The following is a 25867-nucleotide window of genomic DNA, read 5'->3' on the forward strand; positions in this document are numbered from 1 at the left end:
ATACCCACACCTCATGTGGAATAAAAGTGATGTTACCTCACCTCCAGCATCCACCTTCCTCACTTCTTATCCAAATGCCCCTCGGTGGTTTAACAAGTTCAGGTGTCCCTGTAGGAGAGGGATGGATGTCCCCTGGGGATGCTCAGTGGACTAGGTCTTGGGCTCTGAGGACTGTTCTTCAAGAAAACAGCAGCAGCTGCCTTTCTGAAACATGGGTGTGACTTCCCCAGAGGGGCCACACTCTACTGGCTGATGGGGAGGTTAACAATGGGTGCCACCATGCCTGGGGCTGGTGGATGCTTCAAGCTGGGTGGATGCAGGCTGGGTGGATGCTTCAAGCCCACTCTGGCTTGGACACTGGGGGCTGGAATATCAGGCAGAGTGGGCCTCTCTCTCCACACCACTCCCGTTCTGACATTCCAGTTAAGCCCGATGCATGTGGGACAGCAGAGTCCTGGAGTTGGAAGACCTGAATTGGACACATTTTCTTCTCTCTGGGAATGCTTCTGGGGCCACTGGCTTTTGGGATGCTAATACTGATTGTAGGACCTGCTTTCAGCACAGAATTGTCCCCAGTTCTGGGCGATGGCTGGCAGTCCGGTTTCCTGGGCCCTCAGTGCAGCTGGCTCTGGGGCGAATGTTGATCAGCACAGGCAGGAAGCCTTGCTTGATTGACCCTTTCTTTATGGGCTGGAGTGCGGGAGCATGGCCACTCTGACTCTGGAGCAGAGGGGAAGTAGGAGGTGATTCTTCAGACTCTGCAGGGCCTTTCTTCTTTGGTCCCCACCCCAGGGACTAAAGCATTAGATGCTGCCACATTGTAAACCCAGTGGTCCCAGTGGGCTAGGGGACTGATCTCCATAGCCCCTGCAGCCACCACCCCCCATCCCCCAGGTTCCAAGTAGGGTTAGTGCTGCCAGGGGACGGACTTAGACTCAGGACTTCTGCAGCCTCCATGGCTCTTTTCTGATGGGCAGGGACATTTCTAACGGCTCCACTCGATCTCTGGTTCTTCCTTCCTTCTGAGGAGCAGAGCCCTTGATTTTCCCCTCCACTGACACTTTGCCTGTTTTCTCATTGTCTGGTACCAACCAGGTGGGCACTCAAATATTTTTTGAATGAACGGAACAAATACTGCATTTGTGATATAAAAAGAAATGTATCCCTAATCTAGCCGATTCCTCTGGACATTTAGAGCTCTTGCTTGATTTAAAATCATCCATCTTCGGGCACCTGGTGGCTCAGTCGGTTGAGTGTCCAACTTCGGCTCAGGTCATGATCTCACAGTTTGTGGGTTCAAGTTCCGTGTCGGGCTCTGTGCTGACAGCTCGGAACCTGGAGCCTGCTTTGGATTCTGTGTCTCCCTCTCTCTCTGCCCCTCCCCCACTCACACTGACTCTCTCTCCCTCTCTCTCTCTCAAAAATAAACATTAAAAAAATTAAAAAATAAACCATCCATCTTCATAATCGCAGGGGTTTGAAATGTCTCTGGGGAGGGGCAGGACTTGTAGATCAGGAGCTCCTCACTGAAGGAGCCGTGGCTCTGCCTGAGAGACTTAACTTTCCCTTTCCCGAGGAGGGGTGAACAGGGAGCCCTGCTCAAAAATTTCACAGTGGAGGAAACTGAGGCTGGTTTTCCCAGGTTCTTTTGAGCAGAGGAAGCTGGAGCCAGACTTTCTAGATGCTGACCCCGGATTCTATTTTATTCCATCCCCACCCCCACACCTGCTCCCATCTTCCTCAGTTCACCCAAGGATGCCTCTTGAGTTCCTAGCACCCTGTGTGTGAGGTGACCTTGCAGGGCCTGAGGGCAGCTTTGTAGGAAAACATGCACCCCAAATGGCCAAATCCGTGAGGACTTGAGGGAGGCACGTGTGGGGTTATTTTGGGTTTGGTGGGCCGGGCTCAGATCTCTCTGGCATTCCCGGCCGCTGGCCTCTCAGAATTGACCAGAATGGAAGGATGATAAAAATCAAGGCTCCAGGAATAGCCCAAGAATTTGTTCATTCTTAACCTCTGTAAAGAGGTGCCGCCCAACCCAGAGCCCACAGTGAAGTTGGGGCTGGGGGTGGGTGCTGGTATGGGGAGGGGTAGAGAAGGAGAGTTAAGACCATTTCCTCTTCCTCCCCTGGGGTGGAGGAGGTGGCAAGCTCAGTGCCTGGCTCAGTGCCAATCTGATAAGAGAGAAGGATTTAGAGGCCAGAGGAATGTCTCTCCTCCCACTAGACCATCCCAGCCTCTTGGGGAGTCGCCTGGGAGCTCCCATGGCCAGGGTCAGTGGGTCCAGCTTCCTGGGTCTCTCTAACTGCCTCTTTCTGTTTCTCTGTCCCTCTCAGACTTAGGCAGGCTTGGGGCAGCTGTGGCCTTGGATTCTCAGGGAGGCTTACTGCCTCCTTTCTTCCCCAGAGCCAGGTCCAGAGTCACTTTTGCTCAGTGTACGGGAGGGAGATGTGTACTGAGTATCTATCCTACAGAAGTTCAGGAATCTGCCCTTGTCCTGAAGGAGCTAGATTGGACATGTAGAGACGACTGTGTGTAGACATTCAGACTCAGAAGCATCATCCAGACCATTCCATAGTTCTGGAGGGGCGGGTGGAACTGTAACAGACAGAGTGGGTCAGTAGACAGAGCAGGCTACCAGGAGGCAGGACACCTGGCTTGTCCTGGACCAGTCACATTACTTCTCTAGGCTTTAGTTTAGTTTAGTTTTTTATCTGTAAAATGAGGAGTCTCTGATCCCTGAGGTCCTTTCTGGCTTAAGAATGATCTGATTTCGGGGGTTGTAGGGAGGAAAAACTTTCTCAGATTGGGGCGGGGTGTTTGTGTTGCCTCTGCTCTTTGTTCCATATGGGGTCCAAGGGTGGGCATCTCAGCTGGTCATCCCCATGGGGGGCAGGCTGAAGGCTCAGATGTCACAGCTGGGCCCCAAACCTCTCTTCTGTTCTCTGGACACTTCTGCTCAAGAAAACTGTAAAATCTGACATTAGGTTTAAAAAATCAGTTGCCCTTGTCCAGGATGAGGTGATCATCCCTTGGCCAACAAGATGAGGTCTGCACCTGCCCCTGGCCAGCCTTACTGCTTCCCCCTTGGAGCCACTTTGCCTCTTGTGTTTCTGTAAGGCTAAATTACCTGTAGCCTTTCCTCCCTCTCCCACCATGAAAGCTCTCATTTCTCATTGTTCCCGGTGTGGTCTACTTGCTTGAAATGCCCCTCCCACCCTGCATTGTGTTTTCTCTTATCTGCATTGTTTTAGCAGGTAGGAAAATTTGTTCAGCCATTATTTCTTCAAGAATTTTTCTGTTCCCCCTTCTCTCTGTTCTCTTTCTAGAACTTTAGTTACATGACTATTAGCCTCTTGGATATTGTCCTATAGGTTTCTGATGCTCTATTAATTTTTTTCAGTCTTTTTTCTTTGTGTGCTTCATCTGAGATAATTTCTATTGTTGTGTCTTCAGGTACAATGTTATTTTCTTCTGCAGGGTCTAATCTGATGTTAAATTTTTCTTTTTTTTTTTATTTAAAAAAATTTTTTTGTTTTTCAACGTTTATTTATTTTTGGGACAGAGAGAGACAGAGCATGAACGGGGGAGGGGCAGAGAGAGAGGGAGACACAGAATCGGAAACAGGCTCCAGGCTCCGAGCCATCAGCCCAGAGCCTGATGCGGGGCTCGAACTCCCGGACCGCGAGATCATGACCTGGCTGAAGTCGGACGCTTAACCGACTGCGCCACCCAGGTGCCCCTGATGTTAAATTTTTCTATCCAGTGTATCGTTCATTTCAGATACTATCTTTTTCATCTCTAGAAGTTCGATATGAGTCTTTTTATATCTTTTCTCTTTTTATCATGTGTATGTTTCCCTCTACATTCTGGAGCATATGGAGCATACTTACAATCGCTGCTTTTCATCTGTGTCTGCTGGTGTCATCATCTTGTCATCTTTGGGTCTGTTCCATTAACTGATTTTTCTCCTGGTTATGGGTCATATCTTTCTGCTTCTTTGAATGCTTGCTAATTTTTGATTGAGTGCCAGACATTGTAGATTTAATGTTGCTGGATTTCATTATATTTCTTTAAATAGTATTGGACTTTATTTTGGCATGCATTTCAATTGCTTGGGATCAGTTTAATATTTGAGGCTTGTCTTTAAGCTTTGTGAGGGTGGATCCAGAGCAGCTTTTAGTCCAGGGCTAATTTAGCTTCACTACTAAGGCACCACCCTTCTGAGGACTCTGCCCAGTGCCCTGGGTATAGTGAGGTCTCTCTACTCTCCAGGGGGGAATGTGACCTCTTTTTGGCCCTGTGTGCTACAATCATTTGGCCTATTGCTTTCCATTGGTTCTCTTCCCAGTCTTGTGGAGCTCACTTCACACATGTGTGGATTAGCCAGAGAGTCAAGGAGACTCTTCTGCACATTCCTAGAGCACCCTGTCTGCACAGCCCTTCGTCTCTACTATTCTACCTTCAATTCTAGCTCCATGAAGGAGCTAGATTTCTGTCTCTTCAGCTTGGTGAGACCACTGGACTCCATTTGTGTGTTTAAAAAAAAAATTTTTTTTAGTGTTTATTTATTTTTGAGAGACAGAGAGAGAGAGAGAGAGAGAGAGAGAGCACAAGTGGGGGAGGGGTAGAGAGAGAGGGAGACACAGAATCTGAAGCAGGCTCCAGGCTCTGAGCTATCAGCACAGAGCCTGACGCGGGGCTTGAACTCACAGACTGTGAGATCATGACCTGAGCCGACGAAGTTGGAGGCTCAACTGACTGAGCCACCCAGGTGCCCCACTGGACTCCATTTGTTCCTTCTCCTGTGCAGCTGTGTGCAAACCACCTCCAGGCAGTCAGCTGGGTAACCATAGGACTCACTCTTACGTTTTCCTCTTCTCAGAGATTACAGTCCTGTGTGGCCTGTTGTCTCATATCTGAAGGAATTGTCTCATGTATTCTGTTCAGATTTCTAGCTGCTTAAAGTGGTAGAGGGTAGAGCCAGTCTATATGACTTCACCATGGTGGTAAACCAAAGTCCAGCATTGTTGGAAGACTTACCTCGGGCATCACTTCCTTCCCCACTGAGGAATGTGTCTCTAGTCAGCACTCTTATGAGACCCCATAAGCAGGATATTCTTTTCCTCATAATTTTATCTGGGTCTGTTATCTCTCTAAGTAGGCTGTCTCCCTGAACACAAAGATGAGATGGTATTTTCTTGTTGTCAAAGAAAATGTAGTATTTCCCTGGTACATAGTCCAGTGCCTGGCATATAGTAGGCAGCTCACATTTGTTGATTGCATGAGTGAATAAGAAATGAAAGAAACTGTAAGCTAACTATCTAAGAAGAACACTATCTCAGTGGGTATGGAATTCAGACTCTCTTTGTGCTCTGTGGAGCTTCCACCACATCTGTAGTTTTGGGGTTTGTTAATTCTGGTCGGGACACTGGCAAATCTGAATTCATCCAGAGAAGGGCGACTAAGGTGCTGGACGCTATACCACGTGGGAGTTGGATGAAGGATTTAGGAATGTTCGTTTTGTCCTAGAATTGCTTTTATGGAGTGGTAAGGGGGACACGATAATTGTTTTCTAACATGTGCAGGATTGATGGGGAAGAAGAGGGCTTAAACGTGTCCTGTAGCTTCAGAGGGCCAAACCTAGGACCCATGGATGAGGGGATTCCAGAAGATTGGATGTGGATCCAGTTCCAGGAAGAACTTGTCTTATCTTGCCTTGCCTTTCTTTCTTTCTTTCTTTCTTTCTTTCTTTCTTTCTTTCTTTCTTTCTTTCTTTCTTTCATCTTGAGAGAGAGTGAGTACAAGCGGGGGAGGGGCAGAGAGAAGGAGAGACAGAAGCCCAAGCAGGCTCTGCACCATTTGTGCAGAGCCCAGTGCAGGGCATGAACTCAGTAACTGTGAGATCATGACCTGAGCTGAGATCAAAAGTTGAAAACTTAACCAACTGAACCACTCAGGTGCCCCTGGGAGGAACTTTCTAACTGCTAGTGCCATCTAGCAGATGAATAGGCTATCTTGGGAGGTAGTGAGCTCTTCATCACTTCTGGGGTTTAAGTAAAAACTGATATTTATTGATCAGGGATTTTGTGTTTGGGATTGTAAGATTAGATATGATGTTGTATGAGATCGTTTCTAAGATACTTTTCTATTCAATGATTCTAAATCTTTGTCCTCCCTTTGAGCCCAATGATCCAGCCCTCCTGGAAATTCCCAGTCCCCAACACCCCCGCCCCCCGCCCGCCACCACACACAGTGCACACCTGAATATGCCCTCCTTACTACAGTTTTGTGGAACTCCTCACACCTTCATCCTTGCCCAAAGTGGACTCCTTCTGGTGGCCCTGCAGACCAGCTGCTTGCCGTCTGTGCTCATCTCCATCATTTCAGTTCCAGCCTGACTGGCACCCCATCCATCTGGGCTGGTGCCTTATGTCAGTGCCTTGTCCCATTGTGTCTCCTGTGTCTGGATACACAGTGGCTTTGAGACAGTGCAGGACTCTGGTTAGCCCGTTGTTCTCCCTCCTGCCCACACAGCAACATCTGGCAGCCTTGCTGTGGCCATTCTCCGTGCTCGCGAACGTCTCTCTGAACAGACACGGCTGCTCTTGACCTGTTCACTGACTTACTTCTCTGGGATCGTGTCACTTCCTCTGTGCGGCCTCTCCCCTCCCTGGACTGAAAGCTCCCAGGGAGGTGCCACCCCATTGGGTCTGGGATGGTACCTTGCACACTGTGGAGGCCCGTTAAACGGTGGTGGGGGCAGGATTTTCAAGAGAATGTTCAAGGACCTGCCTTTCCCCATTAAAAAAAATTTTTTTTAGTGTTTATTTACTTTTGAGAGAGAAAGAGAGAGACAGAGGCATCAGCAGGGTAGGGGCAGAGAGAAAGAGAGACACCGAATTCGAAGCAAGCTCCAGTCTCTGAGTTGTCAGCCCAGAGCCCGACATGGAGCTCAAACACACAAACTGTGAGATCATGACATGAGCCAAAGTTGGATGCTTAACTGACTGAGCCACCCAGGCACCCCAGCCTTTTGCCATTTTTAAGGTGGTCTTTAGGGAGCTCCAAATAAGATTCCAGCCAGAGAAGGAAGGGCAGGTCTGCAGCTCAGTGGCTGGAGAGTGTAGGGGGCTGACTCAGAAGGGGCAAAAAGCCAAGGACTCCATCTTCTGCTTCCCTAAAGCTGTTGCCCAACCTCTCAGTGGAAGGAACCTTTGTCAGGTTGTCTGCTAAGGGATCCATGGTACCTCCCTGGTTCCTTCGTGGTGTCTGCAGCAGTCAGGTGTGCCCAGGGGGTAAGTCACAGCCAGACAGGCTCTGGGGGCAAGGGCTTTATAGGAAGCAGACCTGAGGTGAGAAATCTTCCCGGCAGCTGAGTGCCCTGGCCTGACCCCAAGTGGCCTCGAGCTCCCGAGAGCCTTCTTCCCAGTGTGCTGCTCGTCTTCCTTCAGCTCGCTGGGCCACGCATGGTCATGGATGTGAGGAGCACTCTTGAACTCGGACTCGGGTTCTCTGGTCCTCTTAGCCTTGGTCAGACAGGTCTGACATGGGGAACTCTTGTTTCTTCCTCTGCAAATGGGAAGAACAAGGGCTCCACTGGGGAGCGGGGGGTGAGCTCGTTTGCAGGACTGATGTTCGAGGCTCCCGCTCCCAGAGCTGCTTTCGCCGTCCTGGACAGTGTGGGCTTAGCCTCTTCCGCAGCAAAAGCGCAGCACTCCTCGCAAATGGGAGTCCTTTCTCCCATAGAAGCAAAGGGAATGTTATTTGGAAACTGATCTGCTAGGAGGGCTGGAGTGCAAGTGCATTTAGGCTCACAAAGTCGGCGCCCCCACTGGAAAGGGAGCTCCAGGGGAGAAGGCGTGCCTCTCTCTGTATTTGCTCTATACGTCCAGCATCGAGACAGCAGCTGGCACAAAGTGGGCACCCCGTAGACGTCTGACGACTGAATGAAAGCATCCGGGAGGAAGGAGTCCCGGCATTCGTGTGGCCAGGGTCGTGTGGCCAGGGCTGTGCAGCACTCCACCTGGCCTCTGCCACTTAACAGATGAGGTAGATGAGGTTCGGCGGGGCAGTAGTGTGCCCAGGCCCCTCGCTGTCAGATGGGAGACCTCAGTGTTTTGTCTCCCAGCTGCTTGCTTGTTCCACTGGAAGGCTGCCAAGACAATAATAAAAACAATGCTATAATTACAGCTAATATTGACGGAGTGCGCTCTGTCATGACGGGGAGTGTTTTGGCCTAATTCTTGAAATGTGCTCACTGAAAAGAGATTTCCCGAATTTGTTCACCCTTCCCTGTGGCCTTCTGTACCCATGCCCTAGTGTCCACCTTAGAACACATTTGCCCTCGATGTGAAGAAAAGAAAAAGATACTATTTTCATCAGTCCTATCCATGGTAGCTGTTGTCTGCATGCTGTTTAGGTCAACTAATGGTTTATTGGGGGTGTTTATATTGGTGATCTTACTATTCTCTATGTGGTTATCAGTATGGGATTTGCTCATTTGTGCTTCTGCCGGTCATCTATTGAGCACCTACTGTATGTAAGCAGGTCCTGGGCACCAGGGATTCGGTGGGGACTAGCACCTGATGTGTCCACCTGTCTGAGGACCTCAGACATGACTTAGCTGGTTCCTCGAGGCAAGAACTGTGTGTGTAAATCCTTCTGTGTTTAAGGCTCCCCTTAGCACTAGGGTCTCTGCCCTGGGACTGAAAGTTAGCATGGGGGATGCATTGTGGAGTCTTCCTTTTCTATAGGGCACTCTGCTAGGAAAGCACTGAAGCATACTCCCAGGCATCATTTTACTCTCGTTTCCCCCTGACAATGACCTTGAGAAGTGGTTAGAATGAGGATTTTTTTTTTTTTCAGAGGAAGCCACTGAGCCTCAGAGGACTGACAGCGTGTAAGTGGGGCTGAGGACTTGTGATTTCGATCCTGGCCTCAGCTTGGTTCACCCTAAGTGTTCTGAGACTCTCATTCCACAAATGTTTGAGGGGCTCCTCTGCCAGGGGATGCAGGAGAGAAGGAAAATCCCTGTCCTCAAGAGCTTATATTTTGGTGGAGAAGATTGACCATAAGCAAATAATTTCAGCTCTGTATTACATTGGGTAGTGACAGAAGCTATGGAGAAAAGTGAAATAGGGAAGGGGTGGAGGATAGGGCAGGGCTCAGGGATTATGGCTTACACAGGGCACTTAGGGAAGGCCTTACTGAGGAGGTAAATTTTAGCAGAGATGGCAGAAGGTGATGGAGCCAACCCTGAAGATACCTGGGGAAGGTGCATCCCATGGCAGAGGGAATAGGATGTGCAAAGGCCCTGAGGCAGGAGTGTGTGTGGCTTGTTCAAGCCTGTATAGCTGGTGTGAAGTGAGCAAGGGAAAGGTCATGGTCCTCAGAGCACATAGGGCCTTGGAAGTCTTTTTCTGGGCTTTAGCTTCTCTGGTGGTGAGGTGGGAGCCAGTGGAGGAATTTGATGGAGGAGAGACAGACCTGCCTCCCATTTCAAAAGGATCACTGGCTACTATGTAGAAAATCGACTGAGCGTATATATGCGGCGGCAGCAGCAGCAGCAGCAGCAGCAATAATAACTGCTCTCTATCAAGTGCTTGTTGAGTGCCAGGCATGGTCGCATTTAATCCTCCTGACTACTTTAACTCCATCTTCCTTAGGCAGAAACCTAGACTCAGCTGGTAGAGCTGGCTGTCAGTTTAGGACAATCTGATTCCAAAGTTTGTGCTCTTGACTGTCATCCATTTTTCAGTGGCAGAGGGATGGCTCGTTTAGAATGGCAGCGAACAGACATCTGGGTGTGGCAGTCGGGTGGACCGTGTACCCATTCTCTGGCTGCTCTCGGGGGTTCAGCGGGCCACCCAGAAGAGGGGTGAGGGGCAGGCTCTCTCCTCTTACTCTCGTATTGAGTGGAGGCTGGGGCAAATTGCTTCCAGATGAGGGAAGCAATTTGGGGAGTGGAATTTGTGCCCTGTCTCCAGACAGCAGACTCTCAGGGCCTGAGAGGGCCTTGTGTCTTTGTGTTTGGCCTATCAGACAAGCCCTTGTACTTAGAGACCTGGAATTTTTGCTACCGACTGGGGCTCAGTGCCCCGAGGCAGGTGGGCGGGAGACCTCTGCAGATGGTCTCCCCCTCCCTGGAGACACAGCCTCCCTCTCTTTCTGAGTGAAGTCTGGGCCAAAGTGCCCTGTATTTTATCTCCCCCTTTTCTTCCAAGTAGCTTAGGTCACTTTCAGAATGTCACTTCCATAATCCTCATATTTATTGCTCCCTAAAGGAAGTAGGAAGATTTTGCCTTGTCTTAAAAAAAAAAAAAAAAAGTGCTGGGGGTCCCTGGCTGGCTCAGTCCGTAGAGCCTGTGACTCTTGATCTTGGGCATGTGAGTTCGAGTCCCACGTTGGGGGGTTGAGTTTACTTAAAAAAAAAAAAAAAGTGCTGCCGGGTGGGAAAACTGGGGGAGTGAGGCTGGGGTGGATCAAGGGAGGGAAGCCCAGGCCTGGGTGCAGCTTGCCTGGAGTGGGCTGGAGTGGGGCAGGGAGGGAAGAGCTGAGCTGACTTGGGTTTGTTCTTTTTAGCTTGACCTTTGGTGTCTGAGTGTGTGGGAGGTGGGGCTGAGCTGGGACTCCCTGCCCTTACCTAGCAAGTGGTCTCAGAGAGCTGATGCGGCCCTGGCCACGTGAAGTGAGGGGGATTCTGGAAAAGAGAGGAGGTGGCCGCCTCAGGCCAGACTCCCTGGCTGCTCAGCGTCAGCAGGGGCCCTGGGGCTGGAGCTTGGAGGCACTCTCCCAACCTTGAATACACACCACCACCCACAGCGCCAGACCTTGGCGGGCCAGGCAGGGGAGGGTACATTGTTCCGCAGGGTAGAGAGAGGACCATTTTGGGAAGGAAAGGCTCCTTCTTGGCTGCTCAGATCCCAGCGGGTTAGCAGCCACAGAAGCAGAGCAAACAGGCCCCTGACTTTGTTTCTATTTCAGAAACCTCACTGTTGCTGACAGGCCACCACTGCAGAACGTGGCATCATCACAGGGCCATGGAGCTGACAGCTGCCTCCTGCAGTGGGGGTGGGGAAGGGGGTGCCGAGGGTGGGGGCTCTATCGAGACCGCTGCCTCCATCAATTCGAGTTAGAGTGGGGGAGGGGCCAGACATGCCTCGGCCTTGGCCCGTTCTCCTGACCTCAAGCCAGCAAGTGAATATCTGCCTCAAAGACTGAGGGTGGTGAGGCAGGACAGTAAAGGGTGGGAAGTGGCCTGGAAACTTGGATTGCATTCCAGCCGGTTTGGCTGACCAGCCAGGTGACTAGGGCCTTCTTTCTAGTCTTCCCACCTGCAATCTTTCTGAGCCTTAAAGCTCCAGCTTTCTCAGGTCAGGGTGAGGAGAGAGGACCCAGGTACAGAGACCCTCCCTGCCCCTGCCCAGCCCCCAGATGCCAGGTGCCCTTCCTCCGAGGCCTTTGCATGGTGGTTGTTAGGTCTGGCTTTCCTTTTCTGTTAGGGCACTGGCTTCATGGTGGCCTGTGCCCTGTCTGGCTGTCAAATGCTCCAGAGACTCTTAGGTCATACTCTGAGCCAGCTTCCTGCCTCAGTGTCCCCATTCTTCACACTCAGAATGGTATTTTTCTTAATTTATATATTACCTTGTTCCAGAAAAGATGATTAAAACAAACCCAAATACCTGGCAATATCACTGGTCCGTTTGTTCCTGGCTTGAGTTTCACCTGTTGGCTAGGACTCTTATCTGTGGTCAGGAAATTGATGGTTTGTGATGGGTCCCCAAGGCTTTGCACTCATTCATCCTTCGTGGAACAACACTGGGCTGTACATTCTTTACAAAGTCTTGAGGAGCCATTGTATATGTCCCCTCCCTCCACTAAGTGTTCCCTGCCTCCCCCTTGCTGAGGGTGCCTTTCCTTTGTGACCCTGTAGCGCCTTGGGTGAAGCTTTTGAGAGGAATAAGACAGTTTCTATCATAGAGCCTAGTGGGATAGACAGTGAGGCATCTTGCCTTTATACAGGTAATGCAGGGGCCCACATCAGAGTGCTCTATAAATGTGTTCGCCTTAAAAATCTGAAGAAGTATTCATTCTGTACTCACACTTTATTGATACTTGGTTTGGTGTAGAATTCTAGGCTAGGGATTTTTGTGTGTGTATGTGTGCAAAATATTGCTTAGTTTTCTTTTCAGTTCCAGGGTTGCTGTCCAAAAGTCTAATGCCATTCCAATTTTGATCCTTTGTGGGTCACAAAGGACTTTTCTCTCTGGAGTTGCCAGCGTCCTGTGTAAAAGTCATCTTTGTCTAGCGTTCTGAAATATCACAAGTGACATTCCTTAGTGTGGATATACATTCATGCAAGGGCACCCTGGAACCTTTCACTCTTGAAACACACATTGTCTAGCTCTGGGAAGTTTTCTTGAATTACTTCATAGATGATTTTTCTCTTGCCACTTTCTTTCTTCTTTCCCCTGGAGCTCCTAGAATTTGGATACTAAGTCTCCTGGATTGGTCTTATAATTTTATTTTCTTTCTCTTTTCTACTCTCACCCCTTTCTGGGAGATTTCTTCAGCTTTTTATTGAGGTTTTCATGTTAATTAGCATATTTTTTAATTTTTAAGAGTTCTTATGTTTTCTGAATATATCTTTTTGTTTTAAATAGCATTCTTTTTTGGTTTCATAGATGCAATATCACCTCTTATTTCTCTGGTGCTATATAGTTTTATTTTGGGGGAAGTATTCTTCCTTACCAATGCCTATAAGGTGTGTGTACGTATGCTTTTTCTGTTTTTCCTGTGACAGACCTTTGGTAGTCTGCTTACATCTGCGTGGGGCATTTAGCTCTGTGTGTTTGTATGTGGCAGGCCCTTGTGGACTCTGGGCCTAATGTGGGGTGACCTGGTGGGCCTGTTTCACTTAGGAACCAGTAAGTTAGTATCTTAGGTATTTTCTCTTGAGCTGTTAAGATTTCCTAGAGAGGAATCTTCTATTAGTCTACCTGGAAAGCCTAAGGCTGACCCTCTATGCCCAGGAACCTAATGGGGAAGAGGGCAGGGATTTGGGCCTTCTTGTACTTCAGCTTAGCCGTTTCCAGCATGGTGCCCAGCATTTCCTTTTGCTCAGTTTCTCCATTCTGCAGACCTTCCACTTTACCCTCTCCAAAGAATAAACCCCTGGGATGGGGAGGGACACTGACCTGTCTGAGGCAAGTTGGGGAGGAAGTCAGGGGGCTTGGGACTCTTTCTTAGGCAGACCTGTAACCAGGCTTCCCTGGTGCTGCCGGTCCCCACGCCTTCTGGGGGTTCTGGGGGGCCAGTGCTTTGGGATTCAGCGCTATCAGGTTTCTTAAGATAATTAGCCTTTGTCCTTGTGCCCTCCAGTCTCTAAAATTGTGTGGCTACCATCTTCCCTTCTGCTGTCTTCGAAATTGGGGGCTTATGCCTGCAACAAAAGTCTCTTCTTTCTTGTTTTAGCGAGGTGTCAGGGACCAGCCCAGGTGAACTCACGTGTTCTCTCTGAGAGCTTTGGCCAAAGCGTAGTTGGTATGTTTAGTTGCCCTTCTGTGTTGTTTTTCACGGAGCAGGGGGTGTGTTTCTTCAGCCTTTTTGGGAACGGAATGAAAGATCATTTTATTATGCATGCTTATTGCAGAACCCCCAGTACCCAGAGCTGTGCCAGTGACCCATGAGACCCTCAGCAGTCGCTGGCCGAATCAATGAGTGAACACGCGAATGAATTGCAAAGAGACTTGGAAACAAAAATGGAAGCAGAAGTACAATTCATTTGCACTGAAAGGCAAACAACACAACTCTACACCTGTTAAATATCAAACTGTTTAACAGACTTGATGGCTAGTGGTGGGGACACTGTGGACTTTTTCCTCATCTTGGTTTATTTTCTCTGGCCGTAGTGAGCATGCCATACTTCTGTAATTTTTGAAGAGGAATTAAATGAAGAAGAATAAGAACGTGTCTAGTTTAGAATGTAAGCCTAGGCACATAGGAACCTAGGTACCATCTAGGGCTTTGGCAGCCTTTCAAGGTCATTCTACTGCCTTGGACCTTGGTGTCTTCCTCTGTAAAGCAAGTGGCTGGACCAGATGCATCAAAGGTCCAAAGTGCTAGTCCTGTGACTCCAGTACTGTCTTCTCTTGCTCCTGTTATGACAGTGTAGGTCTCTTGTGGAAAAGAACTGCCCCTACCTCCTTTTTTTTTCTTTTCTGACCTAGAATGCCTTTTTTGCCTGCATTTCTGCTCAGCTGGACCCTTCTAACCTTCAGAACAGAATCAGAGTCTCCCTTCCTTCCTGAACAGTCCTCTGCTGCTCCAGGATATGCCAGTCTCCCTTTCTGCAGCAGCCTTTGGCTTTTTTAGTTTGCAGTTGGGTAGAAAGGAAAGAGCCTAGACCTTGAAGCCCCATGGTGCTGGGTTGGATTTTAATTCCGCTGTTTACTAATAATGTGACCTTGGACAGTTTACCTGGTCTCTCTGAGCTTCATTCAGTTTCCTCATCTTCTCAAAGGGAATTTGTATTGAAAGTTATCTCATGGAGTTTACGTGAGAATTGAATATGGTATGTATTTAAAGTGCCTTGGTTAACATGTGACACAAAATAGCCCCATCACACAAGATGATGGTGCCAGCAGTAATGATCAGTATTTCTGTGCATTACTTTATTTACTCACAAAGTAGAAACTTCTATTATTTTTATTTTTCCAGTGAGGAGATGGAGCTGTAAAGAAATAATTTGCCAAAGGTTACAAATCAAGGACATTCACCTTTTTTTTCAAGTGTTTTCCTTTTCTTCTTCTTCTTTTTTTTAATGTTCATTTTTACTTTTGAGAGAGAGACAGAGCACAAGCGGGGCAGGGGCAGAGAAAGAGGGAGACACAGAATCCGAAGCAGGCTCCATCTGAGCTGTCAGCACAGAGCCCGACACGGGGCTCGAACTCGCGAACTGTGAGATCATGACCTGAGCTGAGGTTGGACACTTAACCTACCGAGCGACCCAGGTGCCCCATCAAGTGCTTTTTTTTCTCTTTAAGTGTTTTTGTGTTTGCACTTCCTCCATGGATACTGATCTGTGAGCTGACTCCATGTCAGGTCTTGGTGCAGGGAACATAGCAGTGAGAAGACAAAGTTCCTGCCCTGATAAAGCTTGTCTTCTTGTGTCAGAGTGGGTCAGTGAACAAACAAACACTGTGTAACAGGCAGAGCGAGCGTGGAGGTGAAAATGGGGCAGCACTAGGCGCCCACTAGGCCTGTGAGAGGGTGATGGGGAGAGTTATTTTGTGTTAGGAGTCAGGGAGAGCTCCTCTCATATGGGGATCCAGAGACCTCAGGGGGAATCGAGGGAGCAGGCCTCTTGAGTGTCTGGGGAAGCACATTCCAGGTCTTGGGGGCCAGTGAGTGCGACTGTGAGTAGCAGAGCTGAGGACGTGAACTTGTTTCCTTAATTCCTTGCTTCCTCTTTGAAGTCGAAGACTGCCTCTTCTTCCTGTTTTGTGTCCTATGTGACATTGGATAAAGAAAGTGGGGGGCACTTTGGTAGATGATCAAGAAATATTTTTTGGTTGATGAGCACTCCCCCCATGTCTTCTTAACTTGCAGTTGGGTAGTGCCTATGTAGGCACAGGGTTTGTACATAGTCACCACTCTTGGATGGTTCTCAGCCCCCTTCCCACAGTCTCCAGGGGAGCACAGACTTGGGAGCATCGCTGCCTGCAAGGCCTGCCCTCCTCTCTGTGCTGCAGCTGTGCTGGGCTTCTCTGAGCCCTTCACCAGGGCACATGCTGCCTTCCCCAGGGCCTTTGCACACGTGGCTCCCATATGCTCCTTCACGTGTTAGTCAGCTTTGCCTACAGGGGAGCCTTCCCTGATCCCTGACCCGGGTCAGTCCCCTTGTTCTGTGCTCTCGTAGACTTGCTGGTTCTTTCCTTCATAGCATTTCTCTCCATTTATAACTGTATACTCACCTGTGTGGTCCTCAGACTCTGAATGTCTTTCTCCCTGGGCCATAAACTCCAGGAGACAGAGGCCTTAAACTGCTGTTGCTCATCCCTTTTCCTCCCCTGCACCTCCAGCATCTAGCACAGGAGTTGGCAAATTTTGTGTGTAAAGGACCTGATTATAAATGGCTTTGCAGATCGTCTGGTCTCTGGTGTTAGCTACTTAGCTCTGCCCTTGAAGCACAGAGGTAGCCATAGACAATACATACACGAATGTGCGTGGCTGTTTCCCAATTTATTTATGGACATCAATGATGGAATTTCATGTAATTTCCACATGTCATGAAATATTATTCTGCTTTTGATTTTTTTCTAACCTTATAAAAATGGGAAAATGATTGTTAGTTTGCAGGCTTTATAGACAGCAGGCTGGATTCGGCCAGCCTGTAGTTTGTGGACCTCTGATGTAGCATCATGCGTGGCTTATAGTAGGTTCAGTAAGTATTTGTTGAACAAGTGGATGGCATCTTGGACACAGTAAGAAGTAATGAGTTTATGAGCTGCTGCCTTCCCTTGATCTACTCCATAATCTCTATCCCTTATCAGATTCCCCATGATCTGTTAAAATCGAAGAAGATACTCAACTGGTTCTTTTTTAAAAAACAGCTTTATTGGGGTGCCTGGGTGGCTCAGCCAGTTGAGTGGCTGACTTTGGCTCAAGTCATGATCTCCCCGTGCATGGGTTCCAGCCCCGTGTCGAGCCCTGTGCTGACAGCTCGGAGCCTGGAGACTGCTTCAGATTCTGTGTCTCCCTTTCTCTCTGCCCTTCTCCCACTTGTGCTCTGCCTCCAAAATAAATAAACATTAAAACAATTGAAAAAAACCTTATTAAGTAGTAATTTACATATCATAAAATTCACCCATTTTCAAAGTGAGCAATTCAGTAGTTTTAAGTGTATTCTCAGTTATGTGACTATCATCACTATCAATTTTAGAAATTTCATCCCCTGTCAGAGAACCCCGTATGCATTAGTAGTCATTCCCATCCCCACAAACAGCCCCATTCATGTACTTTTTTTCCTCTATAGATTTACCTCTTCTGGATATTTCATATAATGGAATCATGTCATATGTGGTCTTTTATGACTAGTTTTTCACTTAAGCATGGTATTTTCAAGGTTCATCCATGTTGTCGCCTGTTAGGATTTCTTTTTAAGACTGAGTAATATTCCATTGCGTGGACATACCACATGTTGTTTGTCCTTATTCATTTATCTGCTGACAGACATTTGAGTTGTTTCCACCTTTAGATTGCTGTGAATATAGCTGCTGTGAACGTTCACGTACAATTTTTCGTGTGAGCATGTGTTTTCATTTCTCTTGGGCAAATACCTAGAAGTGGAATTGCTGGGTCATATGGTAACTGTGTTGAGCCTCTTAAGTTGCTCCAGACTATTCTCCAAAGCAGCTGCACCGTCTTACACCCCACCTAACAGTGTACAGGGGTTCCATTTCCTCCACATCCTTGCCGACGACTTTTTGTTTGAAAATTTTTAAGTTTATTTACTTATTTTGAGAGAGAGAGAAAGAGAGAGAGAAAGAGAAAGAAAATGTGTGAGTTGGGGAGGGGCAGGGAGAGAGGGAGGGAGAGAATCCCAAGCAGGCTCTGTGCTGTCCACTCAAAGCCCCACGCGGGGCTCAATCTCACAAACCTTGAGATCATGACCTGAGCTGAAATCAAGAGGCAGACGCTTAACCGACTGAGCCACCCAGGTGCTCCTATTTTAATTGTTTCAACGACTCTTTTACTGCTTGTCTTTTTGATTGGCCAGTTCTTTTTTCATTGCACACAACTTTGGTTGTGAGACGGTGGGCTGAATTGAGCACCTAGATAAGTTCCATCATTTTCTTTTGTAATAAGCAGTGCATGCTTATTAGAGCATATTTGGGGGACAGAACCTGATGGCTGTTAGCAATGTCCTTGTGGCACTTGGTCGCAGCCCGCTAACTCTAACAGGTCCCCTAAGACCAAGGCAGTTGGCATAGCGAGCAGTGCAGTGGATCAAGATGCGGGCCTGGGGGCTCAGAATGCGGGGCACAGACTGACTCTGTTGTGCCCAGATGCTCGACATTGGCAAGGTGCTTAGTCTCTGTAGGCCTCCATTTTCCCCTTGGCAAAAGGGATTCACTCATGCATTCACCTTATTCAGCACGTCTCTTTCGGGCACCTACTATGTGGCAGGCCTAGCACGCACTTTATGGGTCATGGTAAAGATGAAACAGGGTCATGTGTATGAAGTGCTGAGCATAAATGATAATAGTACAAAACCAGTCAACAGACCCTGCCCTTCCTGAGGTCATCTGGCTCCTCACAGCTTGTTATTGTTGTCAGGTGAAGATAGCTTGTCAGAGGAGGAAGGGTCCTCAGTGGGTGTCCTTCTCACTCGTGGCTTGCACTGGATCCCAGTCCAGCAGCCAGCTTCTGCCTGGATGTTTCGAGTGATGAGCACCCCCTCTGATCGCTGGACAGCTCTGGTTTTCAGATCTGCTTCTCTGGAGCCGTCCTTTGGCCTTGTCTCTGCCGGCCGAGCCTGGGAACGCGCGCCTGCTCCCTTGTCCACATGACAACCCGGGAGTATTTGACAACAGCTACCCCTGTACCTCTTCTCCAGTTCCACCAGCTGTCTCTCAGATAACTTCATTTCTAGACCCCACTGCCCCGGTGGCTGCCTTTGGATGCACTCCAGCACTGTTTTCTGGACTCAGCCTGAGCCTTCCCCGTTGGAGATCCACACAAACCGAGCGCCAGAATGAGTTGTAAGCTTATGAGGGTGACAAATCTTCACCTTTACCAGCAGGACGGTTTTATGGAAGAAAGTGCTCAGGAAGGAAAGATAACTTCATTCAAGATTACAGAAAAAATAAAATTCCAGCTAAAGCCTGTCCATTTCCCCCTGCTGCTTGCCAAGCTCAGTCTATAGGAAGGCAGCACAGGCTGCCCTCATCATCTGGCTCCTGATGGGCGTTGCAGGGGCAACCTGCTTGGCTGAAAGGGTTTGTGATTGAGAGTTTGAGTGTTCCCCACTGTCACCTCCTGTCCTGATGGGGCAGAGCTGTTGATACATTCCTTGGGCTCCGTTTTATAAGCTGCTGGAGGGAGATGGTGACAAGCAGCCTGTTAATAAAAGCACTTTAGCAAAAACAACACGAGGAAGGGGGAGGAATCAGAGCTCTATCATTTGTCTGTCTGATTTTTGTATCCTAGGGCCTCTTTCTTTTTTTGGTAGGAGAAATCCAAATATGTTTAGCAATTCCTGCGCTGTTGCCTGTGGGGTAAAAACCTAGTAGTTTTAGAATTGGGAATAGTCTAGAAACCCACAATATGCCCAGCTCTGCCCCGAGGCAGGAACGGTGAGGGAGCACACATTTTGGGCATTTCCCACTTCCTTAGGCCTGAGTTTTTGAAAGCCCATGCCTACATTTCTTCCTGTGTTCCAGGCTGATTTACATAACTTTATTCTTCTGTGGTTAGTTACTCATTCAGAAATTCCCCTGTCCATCTGTTCTGGGATTCTGAGTCAGTGGGAACAGAATACTACGGTACATTCTGGCCCCTGCCTCCTCCTGTTCCTACTCCCTGCCTGGAGGCAGAGGCAGAGGCCAAGGACCAGGACGTTTGTCGAGGCCGTCAGATCCTGGTCTGGCTCCTCCAGTTGAAGGAAGCACCTCAGGGGGCAGTTGCTACAGGTGCTGTGGCTGTGGGGTCTGACCACTTGCCTGCAAGCTGTCATCTCAGGGCTTAGCAGGTGAGGGCAGCCTAGAGGTGAGAGGCGGCAAAGTGAATGGCCAAGGCCCACCTCCCGATTCACACACCAGCCACACTGCTCCCCGTCGTGGCCCTGGACAAGTTCTCCCAGACCCTTTTTCCCCTGTAAAATGGAGACACTAAAGGACACGTTTCAGCAGGTTACTGTGACTATGAAGTGAGTTAACGCGTGTAAAGCTTCTAGAACCTACCTGGCACGTAGAAAGCATGGTGCAGGTGTTAGTGGTGGTGAGCAGGATGGTGAGGATTTCTCTCTTTCCTACTGGATTACCTGATCCCTCTTTTTTTTTTCCTTTTGTTTATATTTATTGATACATATGGGAAAACTTTGGTGTGAGCTCAACCCCATGGCGTTCCCCCTCAGAGGCCTTTGCTCCCCTTCCTTCCCACCGCTGACCGGTGCCTTCACTGCTCCCAGACTCTGAGTGAGAATCTGCCAGAGGCGGGTCTCCCAGTAGCAGGAGACAATTTCATGTCCCTGCCTCTGTCTCCTCATCTGTAACCTGTGGAAAAACATCTACCACTCCCTCTTCTTCCTCCCAGTCCCCTCCAGAGATGGGAAGAGGCTTCAGGCACCATTATTAAGCATGACAGACAGGTTACAAAGACAGAACTTTGGTGGACGGTAGGGGAGAGATGGAAGGCACAGGGCCAAGGGCTCAGTAACCCTGGGGCAGGGTTTGGAGGGGGGTGAACTTGGAGGGGGGTGAACGAGTACCTTCCTTGGGGTACTGTGAGCACAACAGTATGGGTTACACTGCCCACAGAGAACGTATGTGGGATGTTGTTTATTATTTATTTATTTAAAAAATTTTTTAAATATAATTTATTGTCAAATTGGCTAACGTACAGGGTGTGCAGTGTGCTCTTGGTTTTGGGGGTAGATTCCCGTGGTTCATCGCTTATACAACACACAGAGCTCATCCCAAGTGTGTGGGATGTTGTTCAGAAAATCAGTCGCAAATGAATGTTCTTCCAGCTCATTCTGATCCCCACCTGGACAAGTGCCTATGCTTTTTGCCCTCAGGGTGCTCACGAAGGGGCTAGGGGCAGTTTAATACTGGGAAGAAAGCCTCAGTGACATGAATAACCAGTGGTTGTTACTTTCCCTTTATGTCTCAAGTACTATGCTAGACATCTACTTTATAAGATGAGGAAAACAAGGCTCAGAGGGGCTCATTAGCTGCCCCCTGAGGTCATACAATGGGACATGCCAGAGAAGGATTTAAACTCTTCTCTGGGGGATTCCAAAGTCTGTGGTCTTTCCAGGAGGGGAAACTTGATTCTGAGCCCCACGAGGCCTGTTGGAGTCTCCACATCTCTCTTCCGGCTTTTCTGGAGGATTGGTGTGAAATCCTTTCTCTCAGCCACATGATGTTTGTGTGTTCTTTTTTATTCTGGTAGTCTCAGCCCTCTCCCCTTCCCTCACTCTTTCTCTCTTCTCCTTCCTCTGGCCCACTCCAACCTGGAGGGGTATTTGGGGTATTTAACCTGAGAGCCTCCCCCTCGTGGCTGGTGACACACCAGGCCAGCCTGTCACCTCCAGAGATTTGAGGAGGAAGTGAGCCATCAGCCGGTGAAAGAGACCTGTGCTAGAAGGTGTGAGTGACCCTGGGCTTTTGTGAGAAGCGTGGAGAGGGGAGATGGGGAGGTGAGATGGCTGTGTTTGCTGTGCTCTGGAGATGTTTCTAGGTGACAGCGTGGAGCAGCAGGGGAGTGGGGGAAGCCGCAGTGTCCTGACATCACAGGCCTGGCAGCCGGTGGCCCACAAATATTGATGAAGCTGGCACTTGTGAGGGACAGTTGCAGAGCCATCTGGATAAACTGAGTCTATAGCTGGGAGGGGCTGCTGGGGGCCTGTGCATCTTTGGTGAGAGGCCCAGGCCCAGGCCCTCTTGCCACAGGCTCATTCACAGACCTCGGGTCAGCCACAGGCCCTCTCTGATGTTTCCTCTTCGTAGAATGAGAAGGTTGGGTACGTCTTCTTGAGGCCCTTCCAGCTCTGCCAAGTTATAGCAGTCCCTGTTTGTCACGCGCTTCCTGTGTGCCGTCCTATGGGAAGCCTGACGGGTCTAAACCCATCAAATCCTCCTGACACCAGGCTTTCACTTGTCCTCGTTTTGCAGATGAGGAACCTGACGTTGAGAGCTGAGGTTGCAGTCAATCCAGTGGCCCCTAGATCAGGTCCAGGCCACATGTGTTTTGTTTGGGCCCCTTTGGTGTTCTTGCTTATTTATTTAAACTTAAACACCGAAGAAATTTCACAAAAATAGAGATTTGGGGTTTAGAGATGAAAAGTCTGGTCACATGGAGTCCATGCTGCTAGGTGCAACAATTGGCCAGACCTGAGTCTCAGCCACCACCCTCAGATGGGGCCTGTGCTTTCCCGACCCCCTCAGTGTTGACACAGTGTGGGAATGTGCCTGTAAACCCGGCTGGTGTCATTAACTTGTGTTTTCTACCTGCCTCAGGTTAAGGATGTGATATAACTCACACCGTGTAGGTCACACAGCCACTCACTGTTAGAGAGGCAGGAGTCACACTTGGCTGTCTTTGACCTTAAACCATGAACTGCCCAGCGGCTTTTATGAGTGATTTCTTTCTCCTCCTCCTCCTCCTCCTCCTCCTCCTCCTCCTCCTCCTCTTCTTCTTCTTCTGCTTCTTCCTCCTCCTCCTCCTCCTCCTCCTCCTCTTCCTCTTCCACTTCTTCTTCTTCCTCCTCCTCTTCCTCTTCCCCTTCCCCTTCCTCCTCCCCCTCCTCTTCCCCTTCCCCTTCCTCCTCTTCTTCCTCCTCCTCCTCCTCCCCTCCTCCTCCTACTTCTTCTTCTTCTTCTTCTTCTTCTTCTTCTTCTTCTTCTTCTTCTTCGAGAGAGAGAGAGAGAGAGAGAGAGAGAGAAAGAAAGGAGAGAGATGTGGGGCTCGATCTCAGGACTGTGAGATCATGACCTGAGCTGACATCAAGTCAGATGCTTCACTGACTGAGCCATCTTGGTTTCTATTTACTGGCAGGTTGAACCCAGGAGACCCCACCTCCCCACGCCTCAGAGTGTTGCCAAAATGCCATACAAAGAACATGTATTTTGCCCCAGGCAAATAGAGGCAGGAAACAGAGATGTCTATTCAGACTGTGGAGGCCTTGGGATTGGTCAGGGGTCCCTGAGGGATGGGCAGGCAGGATGCTGGGCCTCCCAAACAGGGTGGGGGCTCTGAGGGGAGCCCTGGTGGAGGTGGAGGTTTCCTGCACTTGATGTTGGTCTGTCCAGCTGTTTCCTCCTGATAGAGCATTTGGACAATGTCACAGTGACTCAACTCCCAGCACCGTTGATGAACAATAGCAGATCTGTCCAGGGTCAGCGAGGGAGTGGCGGCTACACCAGTCAACCTGCTTCCAGGCTCCCCATCGGGAGGAGCCAGTGGCACCTTGAACCATCTCCCTTCTTGCTCTTGGTGCCCCAAAGTCCTGTTCTGGATGGGTTGCATTCAGGCTGTTGCTTTTTGGTTTCCCTATAGCTTGTCCTCACTCCGTCGTTGTGCACAGCTGACCAGAGCTTTAGAGGCTCCATGCTGACCAGCTGCCTGCCTGCCATCCAAGTCAGGCTTTGCCAGACCTCCCTTAAATGGGTTTGAGGTTAAGTGGGTTTGGCACAATCCATGAAGGTTCTGAATCTCTACCCAGGCATCCAGGACCTGGATAAGCTTCAGATGAGAAAGACAGCTGTAGGATTCTTTAATCTCCCCCAGTGGGCAGAGGATTAAGCAATTTTTTGGTGGGTTTGTGTTCATGCATTATGATTTTTTTTAAACAAAAATGATTGTTTATTGAGTGTTTTTGAGGTTCCTGTCACACAAGCGCTTTCCATAATTTATCTAACAGTCCTTTGGTAGCTCTCTAAGGGACGTATCCTTACCCCCATTTTACAGACGAGGCATCTGATGCACCAGAAGGCAAGGAGCTTGTCCAAGATCTCAGATTCTTCTCATTTCAAAGTCCTGTGACATATGACTTCCTAGGGAGGAACATGGGGTATGTGGAAGAGTATGGAAACCAGTTTGAGGACCCTTGGTGAATGATGAGTGGTTTGAAAGAAGCTGTGCAGAGAGCATGCAAAAGTGAGTGGGACCAAGTCCCTGTGTCCTTGGAGTTTATAGGAAAGTGAAGGAAACAGGCATGTTATCACCCACCTCTGATGCAAGACATGTTGTGACTTGTGCTAACAGTGGGCTGCTAGAGTGATTTGGAACTGCATTTTTGTCTGGTGTATGAGCCCCTGGATAAAGAGACACTTCAAAACAGAGGTGGGAAACTCCTAGCTCACAGGACTGACTCGGTTGTCGGCGTGATTGAAACGGGTCCATGTAGGGGTGCCTGGGTGGCTCAGTTGGTTAAGCGTCTGACTCTTGATTTTGGCTCAGGTCATGGTCTCACAATTCCATGGGTTTGAGCCCTGTGTCAGGCTCTGCACTGACAGCACAGAGCCTGCTTGGGTTTCTCTTCCCCTCTTTCTGCCCCTCCCCACTCACACCATCTCTGTCTCTCTCAAAATCAATAAAAACTTAAAAATAAAGAAATTGGTCCATGTAAAAAATACTGAGATGTGATGCCATTTATGTCTAGAGTTGCAAAAATGCAACACTACTTACAATTATTTTTAGTATGGTTATTGGAAATTTATATCAAATATTCATTCTCTCTGACTCAGTCATTCTGTTTTTTGGCACTTGTATTGAGGAAGTAATCACATACATATGTGTGTATATATGTATGTATATGTATGCAGATGTGCATAATATATCTTTATTGTAGCATTATTTATAATAGATAGTTAAAATTGGAAACATTCCAAATGTCCAACAATAGATTAGTTATGTAAATTTTGACATATTTATCTGATGTCTTACAGTATTAAAAAACAGTCATGTCTTCAAAAATCATATATGACTCGGGGCGCCTGGGTGGCGCAGTCGGTTAAGCGTCCGACATCAGCCAGGTCACGATCTCGCGGTCCGGGAGTTCGAGCCCCGCGTCAGGCTCTGGGCTGATGGCTCAGAGCCTGGAGCCTGTTTCCGATTCTGTGTCTCCCTCTCTCTCTGCCCCTCCCCCGTTCATGCTCTGTCTCTCTCTGTCCCAAAAATAAATAAACGTTGAAAAAAAATTAAATAAATAATTTAAAAAAATCATGTATGACTCAAAATAATGCTTATGAGAATGTGTCAGGAAATACTGCAAGATTTAAAACTGTATCTGCTATAAATCCTAATTTTTTAAACATGCGAAGAAAAAAGACCCAAGGGAGTATACCCCAAATGCTAACGATGATACTGATTATTAGTGATTTTTATTTTCTTTTTTATGTTCTTTTATAGTTTCTAAAGTTTCTTTACAGTAATAACAGCAAGAACATCCATGTCTCAGGCATCTCCCAGGACCCAGGGTATTGGTTGCATGGACGTAGCACCACTGTGCCCTGCAGAACGCGGTCTCTAGCACTTTCCAGAGCATGGCATTAATTGTGTTTGGGGAGGTGGTTCCTCTGCCTTTGAGCTCCCTCTTTCTTCCCTATTATACTCTCCCCTCGCCAGGTTTCTCCCTTAGTTGGCCATACATTTATAAACCGAAGAAGGATTTTTTAAAAATATGCACTATTTTTTATTGCTTGTGTTTCCTGAATACGATGACAAGAGAGACATTTTATACTCCCCTCTAAAAGAAAACCCTAATTTAAGTGTCTTTCCACTCATGCAATCCCAATTGATTTTCCCTTTGTAGTTCAGATGGCCTTTGTCAGATAGAAGAATTTTCTGCTCCTGCCTTAAATGGCCTCAGAAAGCCCAATTTAAAATGATGCGTCGTTCCCATGGCCTATTAGGTAATACCACTCCTGCCTGGTTTCACCACAGAGGAATGGGAGAGAGGCACGGTTTACTGTCTTAACAGAGTTCTGTGGCTGATAGTAGGTTTGAAACTGACCCCCAAGTGAGCCCTGAGAAGACTTGTGATCCGAATTCAACAACTGCCTTTTTGTTTTTGTAGATATTGATGAGGACTTAGCATGCCACCTGGCATTTAAGGCTCCCATATGTGTTGTTTGGA

At 48.4% G+C, this 25867-nt stretch overlaps 1 protein-coding gene across 10 annotated transcripts in view; it reads left to right on the top strand.

Annotated features, from left to right (window-relative positions):
• The window catches only part of TSPAN9 (tetraspanin 9), a 221915-nt gene that overhangs the window by 40544 nt on the left and 155504 nt on the right, over nt 1-25867 (top strand). The window contains exon 1 of one of the 10 annotated variants that reach the window (XM_053225727.1): nt 8869-8902. The exons of the other annotated variants lie outside the window; for them this stretch is intronic. The gene's annotated coding sequence lies outside the window, so the exon portion shown is untranslated. Of the gene's footprint in view, nt 1-8868; nt 8903-25867 lie in introns of those variants that run through there. 10 annotated transcript variants of the gene reach the window in all.

Source organism: Acinonyx jubatus, chromosome B4 (assembly GCF_027475565.1).
Source record: "Acinonyx jubatus isolate Ajub_Pintada_27869175 chromosome B4, VMU_Ajub_asm_v1.0, whole genome shotgun sequence".
NCBI classification, from domain to species: Eukaryota; Metazoa; Chordata; class Mammalia; order Carnivora; family Felidae; genus Acinonyx; species Acinonyx jubatus.